The sequence below is a fragment of the Hypanus sabinus genome, chromosome 3 (genome assembly GCF_030144855.1).
Source record: "Hypanus sabinus isolate sHypSab1 chromosome 3, sHypSab1.hap1, whole genome shotgun sequence".
NCBI classification, from domain to species: Eukaryota; Metazoa; Chordata; class Chondrichthyes; order Myliobatiformes; family Dasyatidae; genus Hypanus; species Hypanus sabinus.
Genome location: NC_082708.1, coordinates 21648141 through 21672283, shown reverse-complemented (window position 1 = coordinate 21672283; position 24143 = coordinate 21648141). Strand labels below are relative to the sequence as shown.

The 24143-nt window shown below is 41.6% G+C and overlaps 1 protein-coding gene and 1 non-coding gene across 2 annotated transcripts in view; both read right to left on the bottom strand.

The window, feature by feature from the left end:
- The window catches only part of oca2 (oculocutaneous albinism II), a 507586-nt gene that overhangs the window by 448481 nt on the left and 34962 nt on the right, over nt 1-24143 (bottom strand). The gene's annotated exons all lie outside the window — the stretch shown is intronic.
- trnag-gcc (transfer RNA glycine (anticodon GCC)) lies at nt 7302-7372 on the bottom strand. Its single transcript has one exon. It is a non-coding gene; the product is annotated as a tRNA-Gly (tRNA).

Genomic DNA, 24143 nt, shown 5'->3' with positions numbered 1-24143 from the left:
AAACGACTGGGGACCCTTCACTGCTGCAGCCGTCCTCCACCTTCAGGGCCATTGTGATGCGTCATTATCTTCTGCCAGCTCCACCACTGAGGTTTTGTCTGGAACCTTCCCCTCGACCCTACCACCATGATGACTCTACCAGGAGCCAGGCAGCATCACTCCCAGGCTCTCAGGAACTCGCACACCTCTCCACCACAACAAGATGACAATCCTTGGAGAAGTTGCAACTTATTAACCCTCAACTCATAGGTCTGGAAAGTGGGAGGAAAATGAATATCTCAGATGAAGGACATTCCTATCACTAGACATTTTATATTTATATATATAGATAGATAGATATACTTCAAAATGACAACCAGAATTCTTAGTTCTACCTTACACACAGAAGGAAATTACATAAGCTTACATCGAGGAATATGGACTTCAAGGGTTAAAATCTTTGTAGTTGAAAAATAACATAGATCTATGTCTGCCTGCATCCTGTGGAGACTGTGGCATTTAACAAGGTCATTGAAATGTATTTCATCTAATGGAAAACTGCAAACACAGTTAATAATGACATAAATATAAGTGTTTCAGTGCTCATTAGGTAACATTTAATTATCCACTGTAACTAGTGTTAAAAATTGTGATTAAAATTATTATACTAGTACCGCCCACACAAAGAACTTCAACAGCCGTCTGTCTGTGCAATTAATCATAAGTATTTTGTTGACTGTTTTCAAGTATTATGTCGCAAGAAAATGTCTTTTCTATAATAAAACAATGTACAACATATTCTAAGGCCAGCTAGTCGAAGGGGTACATTCTGGTTAAGTTTGGATAAATATTCTGGATGGTTGTTAGGTATTCCTCTTTGAATGTTTTGGAATATATGGGAATCAGGAAATGTGGGCAAATGATCGATTTCATTGAATATAAAACCAGTCCAAGATGTCATGGAGTCTTATATGTTAACTTGCAGTGCAGTGAAAATTGGGTAGAACTTTCCTTGCAGTTGGCCAAAAGTTATTGCCTAGAAGTTCTAAACACAAGAGATTCTGCAGACCCAGCAAGTCAGACAGTATCAGTGGAAAGGAATAAAGAATCATTTTAGGCCAATGAAGGATCTCGGCCCAAAATATTAACTCTCTATTCATTTCCATAGCTGTTGTCTGACCTGCTGCATTCCTCCATCATTTTGTGTGTGTTGCCAAGAAGTTCTATTTTTAATCATGGAAGTCCACTGTACAGCACCTCGAAAATTCATCCCACTGGAAATGGGTCAATGTCCCATCGTGTGCATTTTGGAAAGATTTAGGCCAATACTCATAGAGTATGTTAAGAGCAGTGGATGAGATGGCACTGTCCTTCAAAACCTTGTGACGAGGCGGCCCACAGCTTTAATGTTTAGATCCCACATAGCTTCAATGGGAATTGAGATTTATCTTAGGCACTTAACTGTCTGTTTTACTGTACCTCCAACCAATTTCCTTTCCTGTCAGTTGGGATTCAGTTACTAGACTATCTTTGTTTGTCACGTATACATTGAAACATATAGATAGATGCGTCATTTGTGTCAAACACTGTCTGAAAATGCGCTGACTGGCAGCCAGCACATGTTGCCACACTCCTGGCGCCAACACAGCATGCCCACAACTGGAATATAAATTATATTGCCCAGTTTTACGTATCTCCAGTGAAACTTAATATTAGTTCACATTCAATATATTATGGAAAGGAGAAGATAAGGTTGCTTGTTTACAATGCAGGATTAAAGATGATTGGACAGAGTTTAGTGAACCTGTAAGGTATACTAATCATTACTTTTTCCAAGGTTTAAGTTGCTAACGTAGCTGACCATGCAGAAAATACCTACAGGGCCCCAAAAATATCAAGAAATCTGAAGAAACTTGGTACAGAAGGCAAACAAATCTGGTCAAGAAAATTGGTCAAACTACTGAATGAAGAATTTTTATAAATCAGCATTTATATATAGAATTGTGTAAAAGTCTTAGGCATATATGTGTGTGTGTATGTGTGTATATATATATATATATATATATATATATATATATATATATATATATATATATATAGATAGATATATATATAGATATATATATCTATATATATATAGATAGATATAGATATATATAGATAGATATAGATATAGATATATATATAGAGAGAGAGAGAGATATATATAGATATATATATGTGTGTGTGTGTGTATGTATGTGTGCCTTAGGGTGCCTAAGACTTCTGCATAGTACTATAGTAATTTTATGTATTGCTTTGGGTATTGCATTGTACTGCTGCCACAAAAAAGAACAAATTTCATGACATATGTGAGTGATAATAAACCCGATTCTGATGTGGGTCTCTATTGTGGACTGAGAGTGGGAAGGGGGCAGGAAGAGGGGAATCATGGCTGGAAAAAGGGGAAGAGAGAAGAGGGGGAGTGAGAACCATTAAAGAGACATTCTGTAATGATCAATAAACCAAATGTTTGGAATCTAATGTGGCACGTAGCCAAGTGGTTTAAGGCATTGGACTAGCGATCTGAAGGTTGTGAATTTGAGCCCCAGCCAAGGCAGCGTGTTGTGTCCTTGAGCAAGGCATTTAACCACACACTGCTCCAGTCCACCCAGCTAAAAATGGGTACCGGTAAAATGCTGGCGTCCTATCCAGGGGGATGTCTCATACTCTCAGTCACTTCACGCCACGGAAACAGGCATAAGCACCGGCCTGATCAGCCTATAAGGCTCGGAACAGACTTTAACTTTAACTTGGCATCTAACTACATTGCCTGGTGTCTCATTACTTGGTGTGTCTAGACCTATATCACTCCCCAGTTTATTAATCAGATAACCATATTGAATGAATGAATCCAGGAATAAACATGGTCACACAAGGGGCAGCAGATGAAAAAAGCTACATTTATGCCTTTCATTGTGAATAGTGAGGTGGGAAGGAGTTTTTCCGTTGAGATGTTCTTTGATATTTTGCTCTTTAATAAAACTTAATTCTGAACTATCCAGAATCTTTGTTACTCTGCAAACATACAGAATATTTGTCTGTAATCAAACATCCTAAAGATATTTGCAGATGTTTTATTATTTCAAGAGATGAATGCTTATTCCTTAACAGACCATTGGAAAGGAGAAGGCTGGCAAACAAACAGTTAGACACCCTAGGCAACCACAGTCTCCAGTAAGAGACAAGCTGTGGATGAGCCATGGCCACATGAGTGAATGGCAGAACCATTAGGTACTCAAGGTAGCCAGGATGATGTCCTCAATCAAGGTGCCAAAAGAACCAGAAAGAAGGTCAAAAGCTCCACCGAGAAGGCAGCGACCCTCACCATATCATCAAGGACCCTCACTATCCAAGCCATGCTCTCTTCTTGCTGCTGCCATGAGGGCAGAGGCACGGGGACCCGAGTTCCAGCACCCTCAGGTTCAGGAATAGTCATTGCCCTTCAACCATCAGGCTCTTGAATCAGTGTGGATAACTTCACTCACTCTAACACTGAACTGATTCCACAATCTATGTACGCTCTTCAACCATGTTCTCAATATTATTTATTACTTATTGTTTTTTTTGTATTTTCACACTTGTCTTCTTTTGTGCATTGGTAGTTTGACCGTCTTTGTGTGTAGTTTTTTACTGATGCAATTGTGTTGTATTATATCAACTGCGAATGGCTACAAGAAAATAAATCTCAGAATAGTATATAGAGATGCATGCAGGTATGTACTTTGAGAGTAAATTTACATCGAATTTACTTCGAGAGACCCCCCCTTATTCTTCCTGGTCCACAGGATTTGCTCTAGACTGTAGCAACTCCCTGGCGTTGGAAGCTCTGCATTCACTTCCATTCTGTTGTCGGGCTTTCTCAGCCCTGCAAAATCTTTCCTGCAGCACATGAATTTAAATCAGGCTCCAAACAGCTATGTGACATTTCTGGCCTGTGCAACTCTGCATCACATCTCAACAGCTCAGCCATCAGCTTTCGTCCTTTAATTCTTTTAGTATTCCGTGAATTAATTGAGCCTTTGGAGCAGCACTAAGCAATGAGTTGGATAACGAAGTTCCTCTAAGCAATCCTCCAGTACAGTTGACTATCTGACTAAGCATGGAAGTTATTCTGATCAGAGATAAGAACAACTATAGTCAAGAGCCAAGTAGCCTTGTGCCACCATTAGAGGAAGGTAATTAGTTTAGGACTGAGTTCATTGGGCCAGTGGCACTTCTGGCAGAATCTTATTCGGAAGGGCTTCACCCTCCACTGAAAATCACAAACTCAAGCAATTCTGCAAATGCTGGAAATCCAGAGTAACACATACAAAATGCTGGGAGGAACTCAGCAGGTCAGGGAACATTTATGGGGAGGAATAAAGAGTTAATGGTTCAGGCCAAGATCCTTCACTAGGACAGCCCTGATGAAGGGTCTTGGCCTGAAACGTTGATTCTGTATTCCTCTCCATAGATACCGCCTGACCTGCTGAGTTCTTCCAGCATGTTGTATGCATTACCCTCCACTGGACCTTTTCATAAGAGGTTAGGGTTTTTAAATTAAAGTGAGATCAATGATTCCTTCACAAAATTGTAGTGGTTGGAAAAATAGACACAGGAGTACAGAGACATACTGCTAAATAGCTCAAGGAACATCCATGATTGTACGAGTCCGTTCCAAACTGTGAACTTTTCTTAATCTGGGTATGATTTAAAAAGGCAATATTGCCAATAAATTGCTATTGTCCATAGAAGAGATAAGAAGGAAGAAAGTAGGAAAGATTTGTTCTGGATGGATGTTCTGAGGCTGAATGTTTGTTTTCTATTTGGCTGTTCACTTAACCAAACACATGATGCTAAGAGTGAAAAGTAAGGGAACTCCTCATGATTCCCCACCAAGTCACATACTATCCTGATTAGAATGAGACATCATCAGTCTTTATTATTGAGGAACACACACAAAATACTGGAAGAACTCAGCAATCAGATAGGACCAATGGAGGGGATTAAGCCGCTGACATTTTGAGATGAGACTGGAAAGGAAGGAAGCAGAAGCCAGAACAAGAAGGTAGGGAAGGGAAAGGAGTACAAGTGATGGGTAAAACCAAGTGAGGGGGAAGGTAGAAGAGGTAAAAACTGAAGAAAGAGGAACCTAACAGCAGAGAAGAGTGGACTATGGGAGTAAGGGAATGAGGAGGGGCACCAGAAGACAGTAATGGGCAGGTGAGGAGAAGAGAAGGTATGAGAGGACAACCAGAATGGGGAAATGGAAAAAGAGAGGAGAAGGAGTGGGTAATAATTACTGAAATGTAGAGAAATCGATGTTCATGCCATTAGACTGGAGGCTCTCCAAACAGAATGTAAGATGTTGCTCCTCCAAACTGAGTTTGACTTCATCATGGCAGTCAAGGCGGCCATGGACAGGCATGTCGGTATGGGGTTGGGAAGTTGAATTGAAATCTGCCAGAAGACCGTGCCTTTTGCAGCAGGCGAAGGTTCTCAGTGAAGATCCACCCCCCCCCCCAATCTGTTTCAGGTCTCAATAAGGTAGAGGAGGTCACATTGGGAGCGCTGGACCTTTATTATTCCAGTTGGTCCTTATTATTGCTAAGTAAGGAATTTGCTGCTCAATAATACTGTGGGAATATATTCACCATAGGGACTGCGCTGGTTCAAGAACTTGACAGACCACCATCTTAAGTGCGATAATAGACAGTGGATATATGTACCTGACCTTGACACTCTTCAGCAAAGGAAATGCTTTCTATTCATGCATCAATACCAAGGTGGTCGGGAAACATACTGATTTGCTTCCTTTGCAAGTGGAACCGTTAAATGCAGATTGTGGAGAGAGTGAGAGGTCAAACAACAATATCTATTTATTTATTCATTTTTCAGAATGTGACATTGTCACAACATCAGCATTTATTGCTTATCCCTAAATGTCCTAAAACAAAGTCAATTTCAAGGCCGTATCAGAGGAAGTTTAATAGTGTGTGAATCTGGGATCGCATTTAGACCAACACAAGAGATACTGGAGGAACTCAGTCGATCTCTATAGAAGAAAACGGACTGTTAAAATCTTTGGTTGAGACTCTTCATTTGGACTGCTGGGGTGGAGGGGAGGTAGCCAGCATAAAAAGGTGGACATATGCCACATATGGACCTGCACAGGTACTGTAAATTAACAGATTATTTCCCCCAAGTCATAGAAACTTAGAAAATGTACAGCACAATTCAGGCCCTTCGGCTCACAAAGTTGTGCCGAACATGTCCCTACCTTAGAAATTACTAGGCTTACCCATAGCCCTCTATTTTACTAAGCCCCATGTACCTATCTAAAAGTCTCTTAAAAGACCCTATCATATCCGCCTCCACCACCGTCACCGGCAGCCCATTCCACGTACTCATCACTGAGTAAAAAACTTAACCCTGACATCTCCTCTGTACCTACTCCCCAGCTCCTTAAACCTGTGTCCTCTTGTGGCAACCATTTCAGCCCTGGGAAAAAAGCCTCTGACTATCCACACGATCAATGCCTCTCATCATCTTGTACACCTCTATCGGATAAACCTCTCATCCTCCTTTGCTCCAAGGAGAAAAGGCCGAGTTCACTCAACTTAATTTCAACCTGTGTCTCAACCAATCATATCACTGAACCAATTAAGTCTGTGCAATAACATGATAAATTTTTGTCACAATTACTGAATTAAGATGCAAATCTTCCAGATCACTAATCTGAGTTTAAATTATACCACTGTTATAAAAGCCACAGAGAAGAACGATAAATGGTGATGGTATTTCGCAACAGGGCAGACAATGTGATTGTGAAAGTAAAGTAGTTTTATGACAATTGCTTCATAAATACAGACATGCTGCACACTGTAAGTGAAGGGAATCCACTCACCCTGTTATCAGGCATCAGTCTCTGTTAAATTGACCAGCGATCAATCCCCAGGATTGATTGCCTCATTGCCACATCTCCGACAAGAGAAAATCTGCAGATGCTGGAAATCCAAGCAACACACGCAAAATGCTGGAGGAACTCAGCAGCCTGGGCAGCATCTATGGAAAAGATTATAGTCGACATTTCAGGCCGAGACCCTTCATCAGATCCTGAGTTCCTGATAATTTCCTCCAGCATTTTGTGTGGGTTGCCACAGCTCTGATTTGCTGCCATGGCCATAATGGCCATAAGATATAGGAGCAGAATTTGGCCACATGGCCCATTTCCCTCTCAGCCCCAATCTCCTGCCTTCCCCCCTTCATTCCCTGTCTAATTACAAACACAAAACCTGTGATGCATTGGCCGGGAATCAAACCCGGGCCTCCCGCATGGCGGGCGAGAATTCTACCATTGAACCACCAATGCATCTGACAATTAGCCTTAACTTACAAGCTACAAGACCACGAATCTGAAGGGCAGAAGTGGAATGTCTGCAATCTCACTTAAGTGGCCATCCGTTACATAACATTCAGATTTCTAAATATGGTCACAATGGCTCAGCCGGCCAGCTACACCATCACCATCAAACCCCAAGCAAACAACTCGGCACTAAATACCTCAGAAACCATCCTCAGAATAAAGTGAGTGGTGGCAAGCAGCCTGATTTTAGAACTAGTTTCAAGCAGGTATGTTTTTTTTTATGGATCATCAAACAGAACAAAAGGATTATGAAACACTGCCTATAGTACCAGATTAACAACTGCACTCAGTGGCCAGTTTATCAGTTTGTGCTATTCTGTTGCTGTAGCCCATCCACTTCAAGGTTCAACATGCTGTGCATTCAAACATGTTCTTCTGCACGCCGCTGCTGTAACATGTGGTTATTTGAGCTATTGTCGCCTTCCTGTCAGCTTGAACCAGTCTGGTCATTTTCCTCCGACATTAAAAAGGTGTTTTGCCCACAGAACTGCTGCTCTATGGATGTATTCTGTTTATCACATAATTCTCTGTAGACTCTAGAGACTGTTGCGTCTGAAAATCCCAGATCAGCTGTTTCTAAGATAAACTACATCGTTGGGCTCAAATAAGCACTCCATTGTCAAAGTCACTTAGATCACGTTTCTTCCCCATTCTGATCTTTGGTCTGAACAACAATTGAGCCTCCTGACCTGTCTACATGCTTTTATGCACTGAGTTGTTGCCACATGATTGGCTTATTAGATATTTCCATTAACAAGCAGGTGTACAGTGTTCCTAGTAAAGTGGCTGCTGAATATCCGACTAGAGTCCTTAACGAGGATGAATTTGACCCAAATGCTGGGATATCTGAAGCAAGGTTCGAGGCACGGTATTACACTGGACTTGAGCTAAAAAAAAAACACTAGACGATATCATGAGTAGACCTACGATTGAGCCCCAAACTACAGTTCAGGTGTTCCTTAAATACTTGGCACTCAAAACGTGATTACCAATTAGAGGGACAGTCCTGAAACTTTAAAGGGGCAGCAACATCTAGCGGTACTCTGGGGAGTTTGAGCGTCTGAATCCCAGAAGCTAGCACGGTCAGGGTGTCTCATCACAGAGTATATGTGCAATGGAGAAGAGTAGCAATCAAAGATTCATGACAAAGATGATGGTCTTTAATACTGTCATCACATTTTAACATCAATAAAAGTTTAGTAATATAACTCATCAATGATAATTATTTCATCTTGAAAATCCACACCTCACTGAACACTGGCCTAGATTTCAATGCCAAAGTGTAGTCTGGAATCTTAATGATCAGCTGTGGATGTATACCCTGCTGGGTGCCTTCAACAAGGCAATCTGGTTAAAGCATCTTAAATCTTCCATTGTTGAATTTGCAATTGATTTTCAACAATGCCAAAAGCAGTATTAAAGAGGAAAGGAAATGGGTATCAGAAATACAATGACTCTGCAGGTTAGTACAGCAGTGAATATGGATTACTTAATGTTGTGTACATGGTTTAGCTTTTCTCATATGGTAAGGACACAGAAACTCCTGCACACAAATGATTAAGCCCACGCAGGCCCTGATGAAGAGTCTCTGCCCAAAACGTGGGCTGTTTACTCTTTTCCATGGCCTGCTGAGTTCCTCCAGCACTTTGTGTGTGTCGCTTGGATTTCCAGCATCTGCAGATTATCTAGTATTCTCGACCTTGAACCTTGAAGTGGACGAGCTACAGCAGCAGTAGATCATGAACGTAAATGTTAATGAAGTTGACTGATGCATTGTTATTGTCCAGGACTGCATAAAAATTCAACACTTTTTTATAGTACCCTGCTACCTTTTATATCCAAGTTTATTAATTTCTTGATTTCAGTGACCAATCCATCAACATGCCCTTGCCCAGGAGAACCAGAAAAGAACTTGGTAAATTGCAATTGTTGCATTAGATTGCAGAAACATTATTATTCTTGTATTTTTCTTGTAGTTTAACTTTCCTTGGCTTAGGTGCCAGAAAAATGCCAGTAATACCATGAAGGATCTCTCCTGTTGGTGGACTGTTTGTCCCACCTCCATCAGAGAAGAGGCTCAGCAACTCCTACACCAGGACCACCAGCCTCAAGAAAACTTACTTCCCCCAAGTCATCAAGCTTCACCACTGCCTTATCATTTCCTGTTAGAGTCACCTTATGTACAAATACTCCCATACCTAGTGTCACTTCACGTACATACATGCTAATCTTATGTATTTACAGTACTGTGAAAAAGTCTTGGGCACACATTTATAACTAAGGTGCCTAAGACTTTAGCACAGTCTGGATTTGCCAATGTGGAGCAAAGAGTGAGTTAGTAAACCTGGTGAGAACAAAGGGTATTGGGAATGGTGAGGGTAGAGCCCTACAGGAGGTGAGTGGGACAGGTGGGAGAGAAGGAGTGCCAGGGCAGGGAGTGGCGTGGGTGCAGACCGACAAACCAGGCCAGGTAATTTGATTCCAAACAGACTGGTTGACCATTACAGAATCTCTCTCTGGTGCTTCCCATTCCCTCCCCTCTCGCCTCCACTTTTCCCAACCATGATTCCCCTCTCCCGGCTCCCTTCCCACTCTCAGTCCACAATGGAGACCCATATCAAAATTAACATCTTCCACATATGTCATGAAATTTGTTTTTTTGTGCTGCAGCAATATAGTGCAATACAAGGGGTGATTGATAAGTTTGTGGCCTAAGGTAGAAGGAGATGAGTTATGCAGCTCTTGTTACATGCATGTGTAGTTCAACTGAGTGATTATGCAGAAAGTTTGAAGTTAATAACTCATCTCCTTCTACCTTAGGCCACAAACTTATCAATCACCCATTCTGTGGACACTTTCTGGAGGTCCAAGAACCGTATGCTCCACGACCACTGGACTAAGTGTGTAAATGTAGGAGGAGACTATGTTGAAAAATAAATGTGCTGTGTTTTCTAAAATTGACTCCTTCTACCTTAGGCTATGAACTTATCAATCACTCCTTGCAGTAAGATGTGATTTTATTGGAGAGGATGCAGAAGAGATTTGTAAGTGTTTTGCCAGGAATGACAAATGTTAGCTACGGGTAGGCCAGAATTGTGTTTATTTTAGAGTCAAGATAACTGTGGGGTCTAAAGTACTACAGTACTGTGTCTTTAGCACCCTAGCTAATACATGTATATGTGCCCAAGACTTTTGCACAGTTCTATTTATGTATTGTGGGTTTTTTCTTGTATTGTGTTCTTTGTGTTTATTATGCTGCATCTGCCCTGGAATAACAATTGTTTCATTCTCCTTTGCACTTGTGTACTGAAAAATAACAATAAACAATCATGAATCTTAAACTACACAAACATGTAATTGTTCAGGAATTTTCTAGAAATTATGGTACAGTTGCTTCTGTAATTTTCCTGAAGCTTCTTAGTTTTCAGTGGCAGGCGTCACACCACTTGAATCTGGCTATTTTATAGGCTAATTGTTATCACTGTGATGTTTGTTCTCTCTAGCCTGACTCTGGGACAACCACGCCTACTTGATTCGTTACCTTTTCTTTGTTCTCTCAGTTCTTCCTTTGTATGTTCTTTTTTTCTTGTAGCACTTAATAAAACAATCATAAGCAGTAAGTGTCATGCCTCATTCTTGACTCCAAAGAAGCTTTCGCCGCCTTTGTGTTAGGATACTACACAATCTTGCTGGGCTTTTTGGCATTGGCAGTGAACTACACGGGTGGTTTTCAGAAATTAGCATCCATAAAAGAATTAATTGACGTGCAGTCAAACTGCCTGAAAAAAAAGATTGCGATAATCCCAGAAATCGCTGTGGGAAGCATGGCTTTTCTGTACTAATGATGAATCACTATGATTGAATCCACATTTGAAAGTAATATTCACACAATAAACAGTTCACAGTTGCATCACCAGGCCTGTAATTGACTTCAATTCCCTTGCACAATATGTGTAGGGAATCCTAATGGAAGTTGTGTATGCTTACTGTAATAACTTATAGAACTGGTGCTGTTATGAATAGAGATTTGAGAGCCAGCAAATGAGAAACATTACTGCTTTTGGCAATTCCAGTAAAATGTTACTGCAGTATTTAGAAAGCAGCTTAGAAGTTATGGCTTCCTCTGAATGGTGATATATTAAACGATCCATAGCAGAAATATAGCAGAGCATTCTAACTGGTTGTTTCACTGCCTGGTATGGAGGGGCAACTGCACAGAATGAGAAAGTGCTGCAATTCCACCATGGGCACCAGCCTCCTAAAATCGAGGACATCTTTAAAAGCCAACGCTTCCAAAAGGTGGCATCCATTACCTCGAACAGGCTAAACGATGCATGTCTAGGGTCAGTATGATTTGGAGTTTAACCAAACAGGTAAGTTGGGATGTTCTAATTAAGGAACATTGATTGCAGCAAATGCTGTGGAAATACTGCTCCATGCAAAGCCATCGTTCACCACATCATTCAACCAACTGTACACCAGCATAAAATTACAAAAGAAATACATTCAACAAATTTTCAACTTGAACAAACAGTTACAGAAAAAGAAAAGAAAATTAGAAGTGCCCGTTTAGTTAAACGTGCACATAAATGTTGGAACTCATTTCTGGAGTAGCCGGCTGTATCATTACTCATGCGTTGGATCGACAGTCTGTGTGAAAGCACCCGCAACAGTCCAAACTTCCTTCGAAGACTACCTCAAACAAACTGGCTCCCTCAGGAGTTTTGGGACTTCCTCTATGGAGCCATTCACACCCTGACACAGTGGTGTCAAGACAACAACCTCTCCCTCAATGTCACAAAAACAAAGGAGCGGATTGTGGACTACAGGAGGAATGGAGACAGGCTAACTCCTATTGACCTCAATGGAGCTGGGGTTGAGAGGGTGAACAGCTTTACGTTCCTCAGCATACACATCACCGAGGACCTCACGTGATCTGTACACACCAGCTGTGTTGTAAAAAAAAGCACAACAGCGCCTCTTTCACCTCAGATGGTTGAAGAAGTTTGGTATGGGCTCCAAAAGCCTGAGGACTTTCTACAGGGGCACAATTGAGAGCATCCTAACTGGCTGCATTACTGTCTGGTATGGGAACTGCACCTCCCTCAATCACAGGACTCTGCAGAGAGTGGTGCGGACAGCCCAGCACGTCTGTAGATGTGAACTTCTCACTATTCAAGACATTTACAAAGTCAGGTGTGTAAAAAGGGACCAAAGGATCATTGAGGACCCAAGTCACCTCAACCACAAACTGTTCTAGTTGCCACCATCTGGGAAACAGTACCGCAGCATAAAGGCCAGGACCAACAGGCTCCGGGACAGCTTCTTCCACCAGGACATCAGACTGATTCATTCATGCTGATACAATTGTATTTCTATGTTATATTGATTGTCCTGTTGTACATACTATTTATTACAAATTACTATAAATTGCACATTGCACATTTAGACGGAGACATAACGTAAAGATTTTTACTCCTCGTATGTGAAGGGCATAAATAATAAAGTGAATTCAATTCAATTCATCTGCACAAGGCACCTCTTACAATGGGGTCTCCACTTCGAACAGCATTCTATGGCACTTTCCGTGTGCCCTGCTCAGCAGCTCCCACCAAAAGACCCTAAACCAAACTCCCGCCCTTCAAAAATCCGGATCCACCCCATTCTCCTGAAACTTCCACTGGGCAAGAAGTTACAATTAAGTTGAACAATATGCCCCCTTATTTTTAGCTGAAGCTAAAACCCTATTACTAACAGGATACACTGCAGTTATAGAAACTGCTAAAATAAAATACCTCTCAGCATAGCAGTAGAAATCTTAACCAGGGCACTGGAAGTGTTTTGCCATTTGATTCTTCTGGGCAGAGTCTTTACAAGACGGGTGACCCCAGCCATTATCAATACTCTTCAGAGATTGCCTGTCTGGCATCAGCGGTCGCATAACCGGGACTTGTGATGTGCAGCAGCTGCTCATATGACCATCCACCCCCTGCTCCCATGGTTTCATGTGACCCTGATCGGGGAGGTAAGCGGGTGCCACACCTTGCCGAAAGGTGAACTGCAGGCTAGTGGAGGGAAGGAACACCGTGTACCTCTTTACCCAATGTACACATGTTTATATACATGTATACACACACACACACACACACACACTCACACACACACACACACATACACACACTCACACACACATACACACACACATACACACACACATACACACACACACATACACACACACACACACACATACACACACACACACACACACACACACATACGCACACACTCACACACACACACACACACACACACACACACACACTCACACACACACATATAAATAATGAGAGAGACATACTGTAGCTAGAAAGATATATATATTATACTGTACATAATACATTCCTTATTGTAATTTATAGTATTTTATGTATTGCACTGTTGCTGACATAAAACAACATGTTTTACAACCTATACTATAGAACCAGAAAACTTAGAAAACCTAAAGCACGATACAGGCCCTTTGGCCCACAATGCTGTGCCAACCATGTACTTACTTTAGAAATGACCTGTTTTTCTAAGCTCCATGTACCAGTGATGTTAAATCTTATACTTATTCTGAAATAACTGGTCCGTGCAGTCTCTCACATGGTATGAAGATATAGCAGTTATCGCTGGAATCTCACCTCTCCAAGGAACCAGGGACTCTGGAATTTGTACCTGCTTCCCATGACCATGTAGGTTTCTGCTGGGTGTCTTTCCTTCCACAGCACAAAGATCCAGTGGTAGGCTAATGGTAACTAAAGATTCCCGTCGAAGAACCAAAGGGGAATTAGTGAGCATGTGGGGGGAATAGTACGGGGAATAAAAGGAAGCAAAGGAAAGGGACTGTTGGGAATCAGCAGAAACTCAATCAGATGTATGGCCTCAATAATATCACAGGTTTTTTTCATCGTGTCACACCAGACAGTCAGCCATTCTTGTCTGGCGCATGGTGACAGGATTGGTCTCCTTTCAGATGAACCAGGTCACAATATGAACGTTCCTGACTCGACCCTTGTTTTTACGAGGCCGAGTGGCTAGCTCTACGCTCAACTCGGCACGGATGGAAAGCATGCTCGGGGGTGGCCCAACTTGGATTCGAACTCGGGAGCCTTCGCTCCGGAGTCTGGCGCTGATGCCATTGCGCCACCAGCTGGCCAATATCACGATGAGTATGTGTAAGCTGGAATCTTAAATCTCAACAGAGGGAATTGTCACCTGCAGACAGCTAAAAGCACCATGTCTCTGGCCTGTCCTGGTGCCCTGTCAGTCCGCTCCAGGCCTGGACATAAAGTTCAAACAAGTTGAACCAAGTGCTATTTTCATCCACCATAAGCAAGCGCCCCATTGGTAGCCTGCGAGAAATCCTTAAACTACATTTTTCAAGTAATTCATCTTTCCTATGCCATGTGAAGAGACCTGAAGGCTTCTCAGAAACACAAGAGAATCTAGAAATCTGCAAAGCACTGGAGGAACTCAGCCGGTCAGGCAGCATCTATGGAATGAAATAAAGAGTCGATGTTTCAGGCTGAGACCCTTCATCAGGACTGGAAAGGAAGGGGGAAGAATAAGAAGATGAAGGGAGAGGAAGGAGTACAAGCTAGAAGGTGATAGGTGAAGTCAGGCGGGTGGGGGTGGGTGATGAAGTGACAAGCTGGGAAGTAATAGTTGAAAAGAATGAGGAATCTGATAGGAGAGGAGAGTGGACCATAGGAAAAGGGGAAGGAGGAGGGGCACCTGGGGGAGGTGATAGGCAGATGAGGGGAAGTGAAGAGGTAAGAGGGGAGCCAGAGACGGGAATGGAAGAAGAGAGAAAGGGTGGGGCGAGTGGGTAAAATTACCAGAAAGCAATCGATGATTAAGTCATCAGATTGGTGGCTATCCAGATGGAATAAGGTGTTGCTCCTCTAACCTGAGGGTAGCCTCATCTTGACAGTAGAGGAGGCCTAGACAAACATGTCAGAATGGAAATGGAGATTGGAATTAAAATGGTTGACCACCAGGACAGGGTGGACTGGGCTGTATCCAGCATTTTTTGTAGGCTTTTCCATTCATAGGCTTTGATGTTTCCATACCTCAGTGGTCTCAGGACAGATCCTCTGAAATGATAACTGCAAGGAATTTAAAGTTACTAACTTTAAATTCCTTCACCCCTCAAGTTAGTTCTGCTGTTTAATAAGATCATGGATGATCTGACATTGCAGTCAGATCATGTCTACTCCACATTTACCTTTACCCCCAATAATATTTTTCTCATCAATAATCTATTTACTTCTGCTAAAAAAAACTTCCAGAGACTCTGCAGCCACATCTTTTTGAGGGGAGTTCTAAAGACTTGTGACCCTCTGAATGAAACCACCTTGTTGCCCAAGATTTTGAGAGCTGAGAGGTGACTTGATAGGGTGTGCAAGAGGATAAGATAAGCAAGGGACTTCTTCCCAGGGTAGAAATTTTAAGGGAATTGGAGAAGAGTATAGGTGGGGGTGGGGGTAATGTCAGAGGTAGGGTTTATTCACAGAACAGTGAGAGTGTGGAATGCGCTGCTGGGGCAGTAGTAGAGACAGGTAAACTAGGGACATTTAAGAAACTCTTAGATAGAAACGGATGATAGAAGGATGGAGGGTCATATAGGAGGGAAGGGTAAGATTGATATTAGAGTCAAAGGCCTGTAAATTTTGTATGTTAACTGAGCCAAAAAGGCTTGCCAATTTGCCAGATATCTCACTACAACATTGCAACCTCCAGGTTCCTGCCATGTAGACACTGAGATAAGAATAGAAATATTCTGAGTCCCAAAACCTGATTTGTCATCTAAAGAGAAAACAAGACAAACAAAAGCAAGTCATGATGAAGGGTCTAGGCCCAAAACATTGACTGCTTCTTCCTCTCTATGTATGATACCTGATCTGCTGAATTTCTCCACCATTTTGTGTACTGTATGTTAGTCCATCTGACACAGGAGCACAATTAGGCCACTCTGCCCATCAAGTCTGCTCCCACAATTTCATCATAGTTGATTTATTATCCCTCTCAATTCCCATACACCTGCCTTCTTTTCATAATGTCTGATGCCCTGTATAATCAAGAACCTATCAACCTCTGCTTTATGATATGGCCACCACAGCTGTCATTGGCAATAAATTCCACAGATGTACCGCCTTCTAGAAACATAAAAAACTTACAGCACAATACAGGTCCTTCAGCCCACAAAGCTGTGCTGAACATGTCCCTACCTTAGAATTACCTAGGCTTTACCCATAGCCCTCTATTTTTCTAAGTTCCATGTAGCCATCCAGGAATCTCTTAAAAGACCCTATCATTTCCACATCCAACACCGCTGCCAGCAGCCCATTCCACACACTCACCACTCTCTGCGTAAAAAAACTTACCCCTGACATCTCCTCTGTACCTACTCCCCAGCACCTTGAAACTATGCCCTCTCGTGCTAGCCATTTCAGCCCTGGGGAAAAGCCTCTGACTATCCACATGATCAATGCCTCTCATTATCTTGTACACCTCTATCAGGTCACCTCTCATTCTCCATTGGTCCAAAGGGAAAAGGCCAAGTTCACTTAACTATTCTCATAAGGCATGCTCCCCAATCCAGGCAGCACCCTTGTAAATCTCCTCTGCACCCTTTTTATGATTTCCACGTCCTTCCTGTAGCGAGGCAACCAGAATTGAGCACAGTACTCCAAGTGGGGTCTGACCAGGGTCCTATATAGCTGCAACATTACCTCTCGGCTCTTAAACTCAATCCCATAGTTGATGAAGGCCAATGCACTGCGTGCCTTCTTAACCACAGAATCAACCTGCGCAGCAGCTTTGAGTGTCCTATGGACTCAGATCCCAAAATCCCCCAATCCTCCGCACTGCCAAGAGTCTTACTATTAATGCTATATTCTAACATCATTTTTGACCTACCAAAATAAACCACTTCACATTTAGCTGGGTTGAAATCCATTTGCCGCTTCTCAGCACAGTTTTGCACCCTTTCAATGTCCCGCTGTAATCTCTAACAACACTCCACACTATAAACAGCACCCCCAACATTTGTATCATCAGCAAATTTACTAACCCATCCCTCCACTTCCTCATCCAGGTCATTTATAAAAATCGCAAAGAGTAGGGGTCCCAGAACAGATCCCTGAGGCACATCATTGGTCACTGGCCTCCATGCAGAATATGACCCATCTATAACCACTCTTTGCCTTCAGTGGGCAAGCCAGTTCTGGATCCACAAAGCAATGTCCCCTTGGATCCCATGCCTCCTTACTTTCTCAATAAGTCTTGCATGGGGTACCTTATCAAATGCCTTGCTAAAATCCACATACACTACATCTACTGCTCTACTTTCATCAATGTGTTTAGTCACATCCTTAAAATATTCAATCAGACTCGCAAGGCACGACCTGCCTTTGACAAAGCCTTGCTGACTATTCCTAATCATATTATACCTCTCCAAATGTTCATAAATCCTGCCTCTCAGGATCTTCTCCATCAACTTACCAACCGCTGAAGTAAGACTCACTGGTCTATAATTTCCTGGGCTATCTCTACTCCCTTTCTTGAAATAGGGAACAAAATCCGCAACCCTCCAATCCTCCAAAACCTCTCCGGTCCTCACTGATGATGCAAAGGGATCATTGCATCTGTCTAAAGAAATTTCTCATCTCTGTTTTAAATGGGGATCTCTCTATTCTTAGACTCTGCTCCCTGGTTTTAGACTCCCCCACTATAGGAAACTTCCTCTCCACATCCATTCTATCTCGGCCTTTCAATATTCGATAGGTTTCAATTAACTCCCCTGTCATTCTTCTAAACTACAGTGAGTACAGGCCCAGAGACTTCAAACATTCCTCAGATTTTAACCCATTCATTCTCAAAATCATTTTCATGAACCTCCCCTGGACCGTCTCCAACGCCACCACAGTTTTTCTTAGATAAAGGTCCCAAAACTGCTCACAATACTCCAAGTGCTGTCTGATCAATGCCTTATTAAGCCACAGCATTACATCCTTGCTGTTGCATTCTAGTCCTCTTGAAACAAACGCTAACATTGCATTTTTCTCTCTCATCTCAACTCATCCTGCAAGTTAACCATTAGGGAATCCTGCACAAGGACTCCCAGGTCACTTTGCACCTAAGATATTTGAATTTTCACTCATATGTTACTGCAGAGAAAAGCAATGTCGTTGTAAGCTTCAAATACACTTTTACATTTTCTCTACACTTTAACATCAACCCTTCCTCTTTCTTGCAGCAACTTTTAGGTTCCAAAGAAACCAACAAGTAACTTTTCTATTACAGACCACATAACATAGAAACTTGCAGCACAGGAGGCGGCCATGGGGCATATCATATCTATCATGGATTTCTAATTTTTCCTTTCTTTCCCCATATAACTGTACAATTTGATCCAATTTCCCAGGGAGGAATTTTCAAAGTTTATTTATTTGTTTGTTGTTTATTTATTTAGATACAGCGTAGAACAGGCCCGTCTGGCCCAACAGGCCATACTGCCTGGCAACCCACCTAATAAACACCAGCCTAATTACAGGACAATTTACAATGACCAATTAACCTACTAATCGGTATGTCTCTGGACTGTGGGACGAAACCCATGTGTACACGGGAAGGATGTAACTTCTTACAGACAGCATCGGAATTGAACTCCGAATTCCAGTGCCCCGACCCGTAATAGGATCACAGTAGCTGCTACACCACCATGGTGCCCTATATGTAAAGCTTATTGCCATATTAGTGGATTATTTTGGTAGTATACTATTTCTCCCAGCATGAGTAACATGATTCAGTGTTTCTTTTGCACTTTCCAGCTCTTCACATCGAAATTTGCTAAGAAGATTCTCCAGTAATTTCCCTGTAAGGCTTACTGGCCTAGAATTTCCTGGATTATCGCTGTTACCCTTCTTTAAAATAAATATTGGATATTCTCCAATCTTCTGAGATGTCACCTGTGGCTAAAGAGATCTTCGTCAAGGTCCCTGCAATTTCCTAAGCTTGCTTCCCTCAATGCCATCCTCAACACCATGTGTAGGTTCGAACAGGCTTTTCAAGTCTTCAAAACCAAGTTCCAGTTCAAGTTCATTGTTCAACCGTATACAAGTATGCAGCCAAACAAATCAATGTTCCTCCAGACCAAGGTGAGCCACATGGTACATATAACTCAATCATAACACAGTAATATTATCACAAATAAATTAATACATAGTAAAATATATTATAGAAGATTAATATTTTGCATGAAGAGCATTTACAGCACAAGTTAAAAAGTGAATAGCATAACGCTACTGGCATTTCATAAGTGATGAGACCTAGATGGTGGCAGGGTATTCCGTTGTCTCAAGGTCTGGGGAAGAAGCTGTTTCTCATCCTAACAACCCTTGTTAGGATGCTACGGTACCTCCCTGCCTGATGGTAGAGGGGTCAAAGAGATTTTGTGGCAGATATGTAGACATACCCTAGAATTTCACCTTATCCCTGATCTCACAATTATCAATGGGCAAAGGGGAGAACAAAGGATGGAGAAGAGATGGAAGAACAAAGATGTAGAGCAAGTGGCAGAAGGGTGAGAGAATAACTAGATAAGGGGAGGCAAATTGACCAGAAAAGAGAATGGGAGGAAAAAGATGGAGAAGGGAGGGAAATGAAGAGTGAAACCTTTGAGAAGGAGACGGAGAAGGAAAAAAAAATGAGTGGGAGAAATGAAGAGAAAATTGAAACAGAAAGGGAGTGCACCCCTAAAGTCTAACCTATTCACAAAAGTGTGACTTAATGATCAGTAAAGACTTAAGGTTTCCAAACAATCTTTTGCAAAATAAAGCCTGATTGTTAAGAATGAAGGTTGAAATTTCTATAAACTGAATTATTGGAAGTTAAACTTCTGAAGTGTATCAGCTTTCCATTAATAGATAGATCATGGTAGCTATGTAATATCTATCTAATAATGGACAGATGATACACTTTAAAATATGATACTCCTAAAGACAGTCATCACAATTTGTGGAAGTGTATGGTTGTGCTTAGATGGAAAGAGACCAGAACCAGCCATTTCCTGTAGAGAAGAAACTATCTCAGAGGAAGCGATCAAAAATCTTGTCAAAAGGAAAAACGTGTATAATTTATGTTTCTACTTCAAAACAATAGCGGAAACTCATCAGGGATAAAGGAAAGAAGGGAACTCCCTGTCGAAAGAGCTATGCTTACTTGGTCAATCTCAAGACTCAAATTGGAATATTTTTTGGTAGATTCAATTAGAAAGAAATATAATACAAAATGGAGTTAATAAAATTGAGGCGCAGGACTGGAATCCCAGAATAGCCTGTAGGGGCTGAACTGACCCAGCACTATCCTCTGAGCCAAGATGAATGAACAATTCTCTAAGTAAAGAAAAAGAGTCATTTTAAAAGTTTAGTTTCACTTGTCACAAATACAGTACATCAGAACGTCGAAACAGTGAAATATGTTGTTTTTGACAATGACCAACACAGCCTGCAGATGTGCTGGGGGCAGCTTGCAAGTGTCGCCATATCTCTGGCACCATCATGGCAGGCTTGCGACTTACTAGCCATGACCTGGACCCCGCCGCCTCGATTCAGCCTGCACCCAATCGTTCCAACTTGGCCCAGCGCTTAAATCGATCGAACCTCAGGACTTCCCTTGCTTCTGCTACCTCGTCTCAATACCGCCACATTGAATTTCCTCCAAGTCCAAAGGAAAGTTAAAGGCCATTGTTTGCGATGATCTCTTGCCAGAAAAAAAAAGTGAGATTCACAAAGTATTTAGTTGTTTTCTTTGTTTCATTGGCCACCAGCTGAGCATCGCCAGTGCCACCTTAGACTGGTTTGAGTTATGGTGTCAGTGAGAGAAGAGACTTAATACCCTGGGATTTTTTCCCCTTAGAGTGAAAGAGGCAGAAGAGGGGGAGGGATAATATAAAATTTAGAGAGGCATCAAAGAGGTAGGTAGTAAGAAACTTGGGCAGCATGGTAGCAAAGCAGTTAGTATAGCACTTTTACAATGCTGGTGACCCAGGTTCAATTCCACTGACGTCTGTAAAGATTATTGGGTTAATTAGTCACATGCACAAGTATTTGTAATTGCTGTCTTATCTATAGTAGTTAAACCATTGTGCTTCCTGTTTAATATAGTTAAATTCAGGTGCAAGCAATATTCCCTCAAATTTGAAGTCTCCAGTGTACGCAAAAATCTTGTGCTGTGTGCTTTATTGCCCAGTGACGTCAACAGGTGTGCACTGAATTTTAAAGTGGAAGTAAACCTGATGCTTCCCTAAGGATAATAAACTGCCAAACCCAGTTCATTGTTCATTGTTCATTGTTTAAAAGAAGTAAAATAACTGTCAATGGGCACTTTGATCTCCTCTGGGTTTGATCATTTTCGCTCTTGTTCACCTGCACTCTCACAAAACATACGTAGCAGTGTTTTGTCGTCGGAGCTTTTGCACACTGCCCATATGTGATTGCTGGCTAAAATGATGCTTTAAAAAGTCAAGTTTCTAAATATCACTTCCCTTCTTTCCACCTGCAAATTTTCTAGCAACTTATGCATTATGACAATACACGGTAGTAAGGCCAGTTTCTGCATTGCACATAAATATTTCTCATAGCTGCATGTTCCTGACCTCATGAGCTTTTGGTGTAGCAGTTTCTACTGTTTCATTAAGCCATCCTGCTTTAAATGAACTAGCAGTTCTTTTGCACTTCACACACTTTGCTTCTTTGGAATTCAACATGGTGAATCAATAATTTCTTCAATAACAACAGAATAAATAAGCCAGTTTTAAAATCTGCGGACAAATCATCGCAAACTCCGTGTTGACAACACCGCCTGCATCAGAAACTGGAAAAGGAAAGGTGATTGTGCAAGATTGTGAAATGTACTTCACATGCCAACAAGGGAGAGGGTAACAACTTTTGTGCACAATTTAAATTCCTTTGTGCACTAGTAGCAAAAGGTGAGTGTGCACGCACACGTTCGCACGTTAAGGGGAACTGTTTGCAAGAAAAAGTTTGTGAAACATTTGAGAAATCTGGTTTTCTGCATTAATTACTCATAAAATGTGGTTTAATCTTCATTTAAGTCACAGTGGTAAACAAACTCAATCTGCCTAAACTACTAAAGCACAAACAATTGTACTTTTCATCATTCACAGTCCAGGCTAGAAAAAGTATGTGAACCCTCGTATTTAATAACTGGTAAAACCTCCAGCAGACATTTGCTGATTAGACTGGCACAATGGTGGTGAGCAGCAACAGTACTGAATTTCCTCCATTTGGAGACAATTGGTCATACTGTGGACTGATGAACACTCAGGTCTTTAGAAATGCCTTTGTCACCTTTTTCAGCTTCATGCATCTCTACAGTTCTTCTTCTAAAGTCCTCTGAAGGTTGTTTTGATCGAGGCATGGTGCACATAAACAGACCTTTCTTGAGGAAAGCAGGCTGTCAGTAACCTGTCTTTATAGGGCAGGGACCTGTACAACCCACACTTCCAATCTCATCTCAGTGATTAAAACACCTGACTCCAAAGGGTTTTTGTAGATGGCATTACCCCAGAGGTTCACATACTTTTGAAACTGGACTGTGATTGTTTAACTGGTGGACTTAGTATTGATGAGAAGTAGTACAGTGGTTGTGCCTTATTAGTTTAGGCAGATTGTGTTTGTCTATTATTGTGAATTTGAGGAAATCAGACCAAATATTTTATGAGTAATTAATACAGAAAACCAAGTAATTACAAGGAGTTCACAAACTGTTTATTTTGACTGACACAGGTGTTCCGCATACTATGAATATTTAAAGCAGACTCCTGATTAGTGCTTATCGTGAGGTCCTTGTTCTTTTGAGAACGATTCATCTTGCAGTGTCATTCAGTTAAGCTGCCAATGTTCTGTTAGAATTCCTATGAATACACTCTTTTTTTCTGTCTCTACATGGAATCTCTTGTTCCTCTGCACCTGGGTACAGTCATATGTCAGCGCACACTGTGACAGTACTGTCATGATCCTTACAGGCCTGTGCATCTCTATTTGTTAATTATTGTTTTACCTAGCATCGTTAAGCCCCTGTGCTTTCTGTTTAATCTTGTCAAATTTAATTTAACTGTCACGGTGTGTGCCGACAAGCAACAGAACCCAGGTGCAGAGGAATGACAGACTCCCATGTCGAGACAGAAACAAGAGTTCATTCATAGGAATTCTTACAGAACATCAGTGGCTCAACCAAGTGACACCATGAGACGAATCGATCTTGAAAAAACAAAGTCCCGCGATAAGGGCCTTGGAGTCCGCTTTAAATAATCACAATACACTGAAAACCCGTGCCAGTCAAAATAAACTTGTCAAGACTAAACAGAAAGCACAAGGGCTTAATGACTCTAGATTAAATGATAATTAATAAATATAGGTGCACAGGCCACAGGGCTCATGACAGTTGCCCTGTCATCTTTGGTCTTTATTCGCTTTACTTCTTCCCTTTCCCCTCCTAGACCTTTGTTACTGCCTGTTTCCAATTCTTTTTGTTCTATTGGTACATAATAAAGTGATTGGAAGCAACAAGTTTTGTGCCTCATTCTTGACTTCTGAAAGAACATTGAATTAAAAATATCGGAATCCAACAATTTTTGGAATAGTTA